Raw genomic sequence first — 13,570 nt, forward strand, 5'->3', positions numbered from 1 at the left:
TTTCCCCCCACAAATGTGTGTAAGTCTGAACATTTGCACCACAAGAAAATTTAGTCTGTTTCTCATTTTTCTTCTTGAGTGGTATTTAAATAGCATGTTTATACTTTATGACCTCTAATCAGAAGGGAATTTAAGATGCTTTGTCTATCCACATTATTTTGGGCCATTTTATACTCAGGGCTGTAAATTGTATACTTAAAATCTTTTATTGGTAAAGATGTTCTCCTTTGTTTACGAGTGCATGGACAATCATAGAAATAGGCAGCCCCGTCCCAAAAGGAGTGTGCTGACCAGGATCTATAATCTGCCTCATATGCCCCAAAGAGAGTCAAAACATTAATAATTTAAACCTGAATAGACAGAGTTCTCCAATTGTTTTCCATAACAGACCCTCAGAGAAAACTTTTGAATGTACTCTCAAATTCCATAACATCTTGAATGATGATTCCAAGTTTTTATTGTAGAGAATAAAAATGTATTAATAACCCCCAAAATCTTTGAGAGCCAACCCACAAATATTTTCTTCATGATGCACTGTCGTAACAAAAGGACAAAAGTTTTATTTTTTAGTGTCTTTTCCAATCATATCAACGTAGGTACAATTGGGAAAAAAATATCCACAAGACTCACTTTTATATATCCTCTGCCTCTTTAGCATTTCATAATTGTTTTTCTCTAAACAATTAAAAAAATTTTTTTTCTTTAAACAGTTTTTAACTGTGTAAGTGAGACATAAATCTGCTTACAAAGATGAAGGTATTCTAAACCTAAGTACAGTTCTACTTCCCTTTTTTGAAAGAGCCGTTGAAATGCTCCTAAAAGAATTAAGAAAGGCTTTCTAGCTCAGGTGATCAGAATAGTTTCTATTAAAGAAAACTAAGAAGTAAAGCAAAATGTGAAAAAAGAAAGAGAAGAGGAACATGTAAATGGACACTCATGTTGACTAAGTTATGCTTATTGAGTTGACCATGTCCTTTTGCAGGCTCTGTGAGCAGGGCAAGGTTAGGACTTCCTTATCAGCAAAGAGCCTCATGGGTAACTTGACTTAGAGTGCGGGTTTCACTTGCTCCTGGGGTGATCAGACTGTTTCTGCTAAACACAAGGAGGGTCACCTATATAGAGTGAGCTCTCCCTCAGTCTGTTCTGTCACTGAGTGATAAGCCCAACCAGTCTTCATTTATTAAAAGTTCTCAAATGCAGGGGCGCCTGGGTGGCTCAGTGGGTTAAAGCCTCTGCTTTCGGCTCAGGTCGTGATCCCAGCGTCCTGGGATCGAGCCCCGCATCGGGCTCTCTGCTCAGTGGGGAGCCTGCTTCCCCTCTCTCTCTCTCTGTCTGCCTATGATCTCTCTCTGTCAAATAAATAAATAAAAATCTTTAAAAAAAAAAAAGTTCTCAAATGCATAAGGGTTTTTGTTCCATAGGACTGTGTTTTTCAGTTTACCTATCTAGACCCCTCTGAATATCTGATGCAAATGATGTACAGACCCACAAAATGTAGCATACCAGCTCGAAGGGGTTCAGAGCCCCCCTGCTCTAGGAAACACATCATGCATCTTGGGTATTTCCTGGGCTCACAGCACCTCACCTTCCAGTTCTATGCAGATAAGGTGACAGCCCTGACCTAACAATGCATGCATGCATTCATTCATTTATTTTTAAAGATTTTATTTATTTATCTCACAGAAAGCAGGCAGAGGAGAGGGAGAAGAGACTCCCCACTGAGGAGGGCTCCATTCCAGGATCCTGAGATCAACACCTGAGGCAAAGGCAGACACTTAAGGACTGCATGACTGGGGCTCCCCTAATATGCCCTTTTTAAGTCAGAAAAGATGTAACTGAGGACACATAAAAATAAATACGTATTTCTTGTTTTTTAAACTTGTTTTTAAAATCATTTTTGCTAGTGTGCTCTCACTTTCTCTCAAATAGAAAAAATAAATAGCCTGTTAGTGTAAGATAAGCTCATTTTATGAAGACTTCCTTTTTTTTTTTTTTTTTTTTTTTGGTATTGCATGTTGCAAGTTCTGCCAAAACACAGTGACTTTTATAAATAGAGTAAGTGCTCAGGACATCACCTCCTTCAGGAGCTCAGCATCCCCAGGGTCACAGGCATTTCTGCAAACAAGCAAGTGAACTGGCACTGTGAAAACCAAACAGCCTTTGTCCCTCCTGCCTGAAATCCAGATGATTCCTAGAGCCCCTGATAGGCAACCATGACTTTGTTACAAGTGAAAACACAGACTGCATGTGGAAGTACAAAATCACATTTACTTCTCATCTTGCCAACTCTGTGACTGGTTTTGGTCTCATGTAATCGGAATCAAAAGTTAAAATGTGCTTCTTAGCACACATAGCCACCTGGGTGACTCAGTCGGTTAAGCATCTGCCTTCAGCTCAGGTCATGATCCCAGGGTCCCAATACCTAGCCCAGCATCAGGCTCCTTACTCAGCAGGAAGTGTGCTTCTCCCTCTACTTCTGCCCCTCCCCCCACTCATGCACTCCATCTCTCATACACTCTCTCAAATAAATAAAATCTTTAAAAAATGGAATGTGCTTGATAGAGTGGGAGTGAGTCCAATATGTAAAACAAAACAAAACAATACAGGACATAATTTTTTCTAACAGCATTGAACAGTGCATGTCTGTTCCTTTTAGGGTAATGACTTTGGTCTCAAACCTGCAGTCAGGTATAATGAAATTTGTGTGCCTGATCCCTTGGACTTGCTCATGGTGTCTCTTTCCTTCATTACAACTGATGCAGTAAAAACCTAAATTCTTTATATATTTGCAATACAATATTTTTTAATGGGCCACTGGATAAAAAAGGCTAGCTCACTTTCAGGCCCTGTGATAGGCCCCCGCAGCAGCTGAATTAACTAACACTCAGAACAACCCTATGAAGAGGCTAGTGTCACCTCCTATTGTTGCAGGTGATATACCGAGTCCCAGTGGAGCGAGGTTGTAAGGCCAGACCCCCAACCCTCAAGCTACAGCTTGAGCCATGGGCTCCCATCTGTCATGTGTGATCCGGAGTAAATTGTTTACCTTGAATGCTGGAAACATCCTTCCTCCCCCACATTCCTTCCCGCCTTGCCTGGCAGAGGTGATAGAGTGAATGATGATAAACACCAGATCTAAAAGGCCAAGATTCCAAATTCCCCTGCGTTTGTCTGCTGTCGTCTGCCACCAACCGCGGCCCTGCAAATGGATCTCTTTAAATTCTGAGACAAGTGTCGTGACTACACCGTTTCTTTATTGTCACGCGGCATTCTTGTCCCTTGATTTATAAAGTCACCTTTTTAAAGCCGAGTCGTGGGTGGAAGTGCTATTTTTTCAACTTAACTGCTGTCATCTCAATGAGTGGTGATGTGGAAAGACCCACCAGAGAACAATCGATGAGTTGGTGATGCCGGAAGTTAAGAAAGCAGGTCTAAGGATGACTCAAAAATCAAAGGGTTCTGTCTTGAAATACTTGCGTTTGCCGATGAGAGCAAAGAAGCACAGTGGGAAAGACTTACCCATGTTTTATTTGTTTGTTTTTTAAATAGTGTGTAAAGCATTTCAATGGAAAGTTAATTGTCTCTTGCCTTTTTTTTTTTTTTAATATTTTATTTTTCTGACAGAAACACACAGAGAGAGGGAACACAAACAGGGGGAGTGGGAGAGGGAGAAGCAGGCTTCCCAGAGAGCAAGGAGCCTGATATGGGACTGGATCCTAGGACCCTGGGATCATGACCTGAGTTGAAGGCAGATGCTTAACGACTGAGCCACCCAGGCACCTCTCTCCTGCCTTTCTGAAAGTCTCAGGTGTGAATGATGTTAGTACAGAACACTACAATAAAAAACATGTAAAAAACCCATTATCTCCACATTCACCTTATATAAATTAGCATGATATTTACGCATGTTTTTATGTGTCTCTCTAAATATCTATGCTTAGAATAGGTAAACCATACAGAATGGCAGTAGGTGCAGAAAAGGCCTCTTTTCTTACACCTCAAAGACCTTTTAACAAAGGTACCCACTGTTAATCATTCTTTGTAATTACTTCCAGGAAAACGTTTACTTGTTAATGTATAGAAGAATTAAAGAAAGTTCACTTTTCCGCTCCTGAGTGTTCATGTTTATTAAAATACTCAAAATTTTCCATATTGGGGCAGCAGGCTGGTTCTGAAGGTGACCCACGTGACCTTTGATCTTGGGGTTCACGTTCAAGCCCCACATTAGGTGTAGAGATTACTTCAAGAAAAAATCTTGAAAAAAATAAAATTCAAAAAGTTTTTCTGTATTAGTAGATAGAAACATACCTCAATCTTTTAAACGTCTGTTTATTTTTTCCTTAATTCAGATATTTCATAATTTGTTAGTGTCGTATAGGTGGTCTATGTGATTTATATAAGTCGTATATGTCTAGGTTATAGATAGGTTTTTGTTTTTTTCTCAGCACAACATCCTGTAAGGAGTATCCTTTCACATGTATCTTGGAATAATTGTGTATATAATTGGGCATGACATGCTGTGCGCATAAAAAATCTAATAGATACTGTCAAATTGCTTTACCAAAAGCATGCGATTTATTTTCCATCCAGAATGCAAAAGATTGCCTTTTCCCCTCCAACTTGTGAGCACTGAACATTAAAATTCAACGTATCATTCTGATAGTTGAAAAGCATTGTATCTTATTTTAGTTTGCATTTATTTAATAATGCCATGTACCATGTTTTAACACATCTTTTGGTGATATATATGATTGTCCTATAAAGTGTCTTCTCAAATTTTCATCTTCTTTCACCTTTTGTGTTATCCGTCTTCCTCTTACTCATTTTTTGGGCTTTTTATCAATTAAAGGAACAGCCTTTGTCGTTAAGCATTGTTAACTTTTTTTCCAGTTTATCATTAATCTTTTTATTGTATTACTTTTTACCACAAGGAAGATGCTTACTTTATAGATTAAAAAAGCCTGGCTGTTTTAAAGTATAATTAATATATCAAAATATTGGACACATTTAATGTACATAATTTGATGGGTTTGGAGATGGACCTATACTCATGAAATCCTCACCACAATCAAGGTGATAAACATACCCATATGCTATTTAGAAAAAGAAACAAACAACTTTACTTAAATGTAATAAACTTCAGTTTTAATAGAACTCTATATTAGTTTCCTAGGGCTGCCATAACAAAGTACCACAAACTTGGAGGCTTAAGCCAATAGATATTTATTCTCTCAGTTCTGGGGTCTAGAAACCTGAAATCAAGTTGTTGGTAAGGCTTTGCCCTCTCTCAGGGATCCTTAGTTATTTGTTCTAGATCATGGTGCTTTCCAGATAATCCTTGATGTTCTTCACTTGAAGAGATGCCATTCTGATCTCTGCCGCCATTCTTTTTTTTTTTTTTAGTTTTTTGTTTTTTATTATCATGTTCAATTAGCCAATATATAGTACATCATTAGTTTTTTTTTAATTAACATGTATTATTTGTTTCAGGGGTACATGTCTGTGAATCATCAGTCTTACATAATTCACAGAACTTACTGCAGCACATACCCTCCCCAATGGCCATCATCCCACCCCTCCCATGCCCCTCCCCTCCAGCAACCCTCAGTTTGTGTCCTGAGATTAAGAGTCTCTTATGGTTTGTCTCCCTCTCTGGTTTCATCTTATTTCATTTTTTTCCCCTCCCTACCCCCCATGAACCCCTGCCCTGCCTTTCAAATAGCTCATACCAGTGAGAGCATATCATAATTGTCTTTTTCTCATTGACTTATTTCACTTACCATAATATCCTCTAGTTCCATCCATGCCGTTGCAAATGGCAAGATTTCTCCTTTTGATGGCTGCATAGTATTCCATTGTTTTTATATACATCACCTTCTTTATCTAGTCATATGTTGATGGACATCTAGGCTCTTTCCACAGTTTGGCAATTGTGGACATTGCTGCTATAAATATTCAGGAGCATGTGCCCCTTCAGATCAACTATGTTTGTATTTTTAGGGCAAATACTCAGTAGCGGAATTGCTGGGTCATAGGGTAGCTCTATTTTCAACTTTTTGAGGAAGCTCCATACTGTTTTCCAGAGTGGTTGCACCAGCTTGCATTCCCACCAACAGTGTAGGAGGATTCCCCTTTCTCCACATCCTCACCAACACCTGTGGTTTCCTGACTGGTTAATTTTAGCCATTCTGACTGGTGTGAGGTGGTACCTCACTGTGGTTTTGATTTGTATTTCTCTGATGCCGAGTAATGTTGAACATATTTTCATGTGTCTTTTGGTCATTTGGATGTCTTTTTTGCAGAAATGTCTATCATTTGTCTTCTGCCCATTTCTTGATTGGATTCTTTGTTCTTTGGGTGTTGAATTTGATGAGTTCTTTATAGTTTTTGGATACTGGCCCTTTATCTGTCATTTGCAAATATCTTCTCCCATTCTGTCAGTTATCTTTTGGTTTTGTTGACTGTTTCCTTTGTTGTGCAAAAGCTTTTGACCTTGATGAAGTCCCAATAGTTCATTTTTGCCCTTGTCTCCCTTGCCTTTGGTGATGTTTCTGGGAAGAAATTGCTGTGGCTGAGGTCAGAGATGTTGCTGCCTGTGTTTTCAAGGATTTTGATGGATTCCTGTCTCTATTTTGTCCTTCATCTATTTTGAGACTATTTCCATGTGGGGTGTAAGGAAATGGTCCACTTCCATTCTTCTGCATGTTGCTGTCCAATTTTGCCAACACCATTTGTTAAAGAGACTGTCTTTTTTCCATTGGACATTCTTTCCTGCTTTGTGAAAGATTAGTTGACTATAGAGTTGAGGGTCCATTCCTGGGCTCTCTATTCTGTTCTATGATCTGTGTGTGTCTGTTTTTGTCCCAGTACCACACTGTCTTGATGATTATAGCTTTGTAATAGAGCTTGAAGTCCAGAATTGTGATGCTGCCAGCTTCGGTTTTCTTTTTCAACATTCTTCTGACTATTCAGGGTCTTTTCAGGTTCCATATCAATTTTAGGATTATTTGTTCCATTTCTTTGAAAAAAAAGTTGATGGTATTTTGATAGGGATTGCATTAAATGTGTAGACTGCTCAAGTAGCATAGACATTTTCACAATATTTGGTCTTCCAGTCCATGAGCACAGAACATTTTTCCATTTCTCTGTGTCTTCCTCAATTTCCTTCATGAGTATTGTATAGTTTTCTGAGTACAGATTCTTTGCCTCTTTGGTTAGGTTTATTCCTAGGTATCTCATGGTTTTGGGTGCAATTGTAAATGGGATTGACTCCTTAGTTTCTCTTTCTTCTGTCTTGCTGTTGATGTATAGAAATGCAACTGATTTCTGTGCATTGATTTTATATCCTGACACTTTGCTGAATTCCTGTACGAGCAGTTTTGGAGTGGAGTCTTTTGGGTTTTCCACATAAAGCACCGTATCTTCTGCAAAGAACGAGAGTCTGACTTCTTCTTCACTGATTTGGATGCCTTTTATTTCTTTTTGTTGTCTGATCGCCGAGGCTAGGACTTCTAGTACTATGTTTAATTGAAGTCCTGATAGTGGACATCTCTGCCATGTTCTTGACCTTAGGGAAAAAGCTCCCAGGTTTTGCACATTGAGAATGATTTTCGCTGTGGGTTTTTCATAGATGGCTTTGATTATATTGATGTATGTCCCCTCTATCCACACACTATGAAAAGTTTTGATCAAGAAAGGATGCTGTACTTTGTCAAATGCTTTTTCAGCATCTCTCTCCATTCTTAAATGGCATTCGCCCTATGCATGTGTCTGTATCTTCATTTCTTCTTTAAAAACTCAAGTCATTGGATAGAACACACCCTTATCAATATGAATTCTTTTAAATTTAACTATATCTGCAAAGATCTTATTCCCATACAAGGTTGTATTCTGAGGTTCTGGGTGGACATGGATTTTGGGGGGGGGGTGTTACTCAGTGCAATACAAACTCTTATTTTGCTTTTCTCATTTAATTTTGGAACAGTTAGGCAGTTGTTTTTGTTTGAGACAGTGTTCTTCCAACTTTACCATACTTTAGAATCACTTGGAGGATTCGTGAAAATACAGCTCATCAGGCTCCAACTCCCAGGCAGAGGGAGAGGGAAAGGCAGGCTCCATGCTGTGCAGAGCCTGTGGGGCTGTATCCCAGGACCCTGAGATCATGACCTGAGCCAAAGGCAGATGCTTACCCCACTGAGCCACCCAGGTGCCACCAGCATTTGTAATTCTGTGTAGAAGTTTGAGACTGCTGCTGATCTGGGTACCCCACCTCAATGACTTGTTATGGGCTGAATTGTGTCCTTCCAAAATTCATGTGTTGTACTTCTAACTCCCCCCCACACCACGCTTTAGAATATATGGAGATAGGGCCTTTACAAGAAGTAATTAAGGTAAAATGAAGTCATTAGGGTGGGCTCTAATCCAATATGACTAATGTCCTTATAAGAACAGGAGATTAGTTATCTCTGTCTTTTTCATAACAGACTTCCTCACAGGTGTGGGATGATAGCTCATGGGGTTTTGATTTGCATTTCCCTAATGTTGAGCACCTTTTTACATACCTTTTTGCTATTCATTTATCCTGTCTTGGGAAAAATATCTGTTCAGGTCTTTTGTGCATTTTTTAATTGGATTATTTGAACTTTTTTTTGCCATTAAAATGTAGAAATTCTTTATTTTAGACATTAACTCCTTATCAAATGTATTGTGTGCAAACCCCATTCTACTGACTGCGTTTTCAATTGATTGTTTCCTTTGTTGTGCAGAAGTTCTCTAGTTTGATACAGTTCCCACTTGATTATCTTTGTTGCAAAGACAAGAGATCAGAATTGTCATGGAGAAGGTGGAGGGAAGGGAACCCTTAGACACTGTTGGTGGCAAAGTACATTGACACAGTCATGGACAACAGTGTGGCAGTTTCTCAAAAAATTAGGGCTAGAACTACTGTGTGATCCAGAAATTCTCCTGTGTGATCCAGAAATTCTCCTGTGTATACATAATCCAAAGGAAACACAGTATCTTAAAGAGATTTCTACATTCCTATGTTCATCAAAGCATAATAGCCAGGACATGAAAACAACTTCATGGTCAGAACTGTGAGAAAATCACTTACTTAAACCACCCAGTATATGATATTGGTTATGGGAGCCCTAGAAAACTAATACAGAACCACTGGTTTAAGAAGTGAGTAAAAGATGCCGTTTACACAATTCCCTATGGCAACTTGTTATCCACGTACCAATGACAAATTATTCTCTCAATCCCATGTTTACCCAGTGGTTTGCAATTCCATCCTTAGAGATGACCCAATCTCATATTTATTAGAGTTTATCTTGGTCTCTATTATGGTGCGTTCAGCCACTTTTTTTTTTTTTAATTTCTAGAGCTCTAGAATGTTTTAATCTGTTGAAATCATGTGGGTTTATATGTTAATATGTCAAATGTTTTAGTATTTGCAGATATTTTAATATCTAGTAGGATTATTCCCTTTTCATCAGCTGCCTTTACTCAGAGCTATTTTAGAAATGTCCCGTTATTCACCTGGGAACTTGATAACATTTTGCCCTGTGTTATTTAATTATCATCACATCTCATTTACATATTAGTTTGGAGTGAGTTACAGTTTTTACAATATTCCTAGCTGAGAACACATTATGTCTCCATTTTTTAAATATAACTTTGTCATTTAGTATCTATATATTTTTAAAGATGTTATTCATTCATTCATTCATTCTTTCATTCATCTGAGAGAGAGAGAGAGAAAGGCAAAAAGCAGAGGGAGAGGGAGAAAATCTCAAACAGACTGCACTGAGTGCAGAGCCCAATGCAGGGCTCCATTTCCTGATCCTGAGCCAAAACCAAGAGTCAGAGCCTTAACCAGCTAAGCCACCCAGGTGCCCCTCATTTAATATATTTTATAGTTTTCTCTATAAATGTTGACATGTTGCTATCTTTATTTCAATCGGTTGTATTTTTGTGTGTGTGCATAAGTGCCTTTGTAAATGAGGTATTATTTTCTATTCACACTCATGTGGTTGATCTTTATATATGAATATGATTATATTTTAATGACTTCTGTTTTTTCCAACATTTTTTCAGTTGAAGCCTAAGACGACTAGGTAGACAGTTATGTCATCTCATAAGTTTTTTTAATATTTTTTAAAAATTATTTATTTATTTGACACAGAGAGAGAGATCACAAGTAGGCAGAGAGGCAGGCAGAGGGAGAGGGGGAAGCAGGCTCCCTGCTGAGCAGAGAGCCCGAGGTGGGGCTCGATCCCAGGACCCTGGGATCATGACCTGAGCTAAAGGCAGAGGCTTAACCCACTAAGCCATCCAGACACCCCTCATCTCATAAGTTTTTGTCCCCCAATTCCATATGTATCCCTAAAACATTCTCTGTTATGAATCTGAGCTGGCTAGCTCTATCATTGAAGGCTCCTACATGAAGCAAATGCTCCCGACCACGATTCTGTTCATTGAAAATGGATTTATACAATCAATCAAGTGGAAAACTAGCAGAGGATTGGTGGCAAAAACCAGAGCAAAATTATATCCCATGATCTTTTTGGTGGCAGCTCTGCTGCTGGCAGTGAACAGGGATGCCATGGAGCTCGGCACAGCCCCTCTGACCTTGCTGCCCCGAGTGGTTGAATTTTCTACTCCTTGCTTACTCTCCACTCTCCTTGCTTTTGTGCAATGCAAGCTTTTGTCAAAGTCAAGGGCCTCTTTCCTCTTGGCCACAGAAACTAAGCACTCACAGTGGTCCGCGCTGTGGGTGGTGAGATTCTAGGTCGCTGAAACGAGTCTCAGGTACACATTAAGTTCATAATTCTTTTCTTCCTTGTAAGATTTTATTTATTTATTTGAGAGAGCAAGCTCGTGTGGGAGAGAGAGAGAGCGAGCATGAATAGTGTGGAGGGGGAGAGGGAGAAGCAGACCCCTCGCTGAGCAGGGAGCCTGATGTGGGACTCGATCCCAGGACTCTGAGATCATGACCTGAACCAAAGGCAGACGCTTCACCGACTGAGCCACCCAGGCATCCCAGGTTCGTACTTCTAGATTAGTGCTAACTCACTGTGATAATAAGGGGGCATTAGAGCTGCTCTTGCAGTTTGTATACTGCTACCTGGCCAAGTATTAAGCTTTACCAGTTCTCTACGTGCATATTTTCATACTTGCTCTGGCTCCCTAATACTTAGACTAGAAACCCTGTATTCTTGTTTTGTGTTCCTTGGAGTGTGAAGTACAAGGCACTTCCTATGTCATTATTTGGCAAACACTTCTGGAGGAGGGAATTGCCAGGTTATCTCTTGTCTGTCCTATGGATTTTGTCTTCTCACTAGCTAAGTGGTAATAAAGCACTGAGTGAATTGTCAGTTTTATACAGATTCATATTGTTAAATATAGAAAATTCTGTATTGAAATAGAGCACTTGTGCTGTATAAAAGCTCCCATTCCTTAAATTTCTCTCTATGTTATAACAGATGAAGAGTATCAGCAGGTGAGCTCTTTTCATCTCTTTGAGGCCATCCCGAATCCTCCTCTAATGGTGATTTTATTTTTTATCTAATGTGTTCCGGAGATGCCTTAAAGCATAGAAGGCAGCTGTCAGTCTATTGACTTGTGATCTCGTGGCCCCCTGTAGGGTTTGGAGTCAGAGAGCCCAGCCAGAGGAACTGACACATGACCATGTAGCCTTAAGTTAGAGTATTTTTGTCACTTTACATAGGTCCTACTTTATGCTTTTTGTTTGCTTTATGTGTCTCCAAATTAACTTGGAACTTCTGAAATTAGAGTGCTCATTATATTTATCTGACATCCCAATTTTATCTCTGTTGGTATAAATAAATAAATAAATCCTAGATTGGTTCAGAAAATTTGGCATTTAAACGGGATCATCGTGGCTTTCATGGGATTAATAATTCACCTATTTTATCACATTTGGGGCATTTCAGTAAGTCCATTATACCTATATTTTCTGTGCAGTCAGTAAATGTTGTAGCTCTTAAAACCCATGAAATGAAATATAGGTTTGAAAAGCCATAACACTATCAATACATTAATATTTATGTAGCTCTTTTCATGACAAACATTCTAAAATACTCTCCAGTAAAGTAAGAAGAAATAAAGCACGAAGAGAAGGTGAATGATTACAACTCAAAAGTTCACTTGAAAAAGGCAAATCAGGGCACCTGGGTGGCTCAGTGGGTGAAGGCCTCTGCCGTGAGCTCAGGTCATGATCTCAGGGTCCTGGGATCCAGCCCCACATTGGGCTCTCTGCTCAGCAGGGAGCCTGCTTCCTCCTCTCTCTCTGCCTATTTCTCTGCCTACTTCTGATCTCTCTCTCTCTGTCAAATAAATAAATAAAATATAAAAAAAAAGAAAAAAGAAAGAAAAGGCAAATCAAATGAATCTGTTTGGCCAAGGGATAGACCAGTTTATGCAAAAGTTGCAACTCCGCTTAGGTGAGCTCAACCCTAGGAAAATAGAGAATTGGAAGTGGGCTCACCACTTCTAATTGTTGTGATGAAAAAGTCAAACCCAGCATGGCATTTCCACTTAATCAGTACCATTCCTTTTGGACTATAGACAAGGAGGGCTCTAGCCACAAATGGCCCCAAATGGACCATCTTCATGACTCTGTTCCTGTGACTTGGCATTTCTAAATGTAAATAGGGGAAAATCAGCAGATAAAATGCAGTCCTAAAAGCATCTTTAATTGATCATGGGGTATTATTTTCTTCACACATCACAGAAGCAAATTATTGATATAAAGTACACTACTTTCTTTCTATGATGAGGTCATTCATGAGTGAAACATAAGTCTGGAGGACAAATGTTCTTTAATGTACACCTATTGCTTCTCTAATTGTGGGTTATTGCCACCTAATTTGCTTTAAAAATGAATGGTTTTACAGAAAGATGTTCTTCAATTTAAGATGTTTTTAGTTGTTCTGATTTGATGAGAAATGTTGAAAAAAAAGCAGGAAAATTACTGGAGTGATAGCACAGGATGCTGTCGAAGCATGTAATCTTCAAGACACAGGAATGGAAGAGGCTGGAAAGTCTTGTGATCTTATTATTGTTACTGGAACAATGCAAACTAGTTCTTCCAATGACTCTGAAGACTGATGTCTTTTTTTCTAAGCTTGATCCCATTCATCCTTAAAATGAAGTTCCTCTAATCATAGATAACTGATTTTTTTCCCTTTTGATCCAGGAAGTCTTAGGAAAAAGACGACTGACCACCATTTGTTGTAGCTTCATATTCACTTTTCTTTGGAGAAGGGACTAGAATGAGAAGTACCAAGTACGACCACCACACTTTATGAATCTGTCGTATTCCACTAAGGATCAATGTTTTTCTGATGTAATCAGACACTTGAGCAATAAAACCTTTGGGCTTAATTATCTCCCTCTTTAAGGGCCAACATTCCTTAAATGAAAAGAATATTCATAAGTCATTCTTTCCTGATTAAAATAGGCTTGTTTCCCAGTATATTGTCTTTGCAATGATTCCCTCCCTGTTCTTTTGAGAATTCCATTGGCTGGCTCGAACACTTCTAAG

The sequence above is a fragment of the Lontra canadensis genome, unplaced genomic scaffold, assembly GCF_010015895.1.
Source record: "Lontra canadensis isolate GAN:19392208 unplaced genomic scaffold, GSC_riverotter_1.0 scaffold126, whole genome shotgun sequence".
NCBI lineage: Eukaryota > Metazoa > Chordata > Mammalia > Carnivora > Mustelidae > Lontra > Lontra canadensis.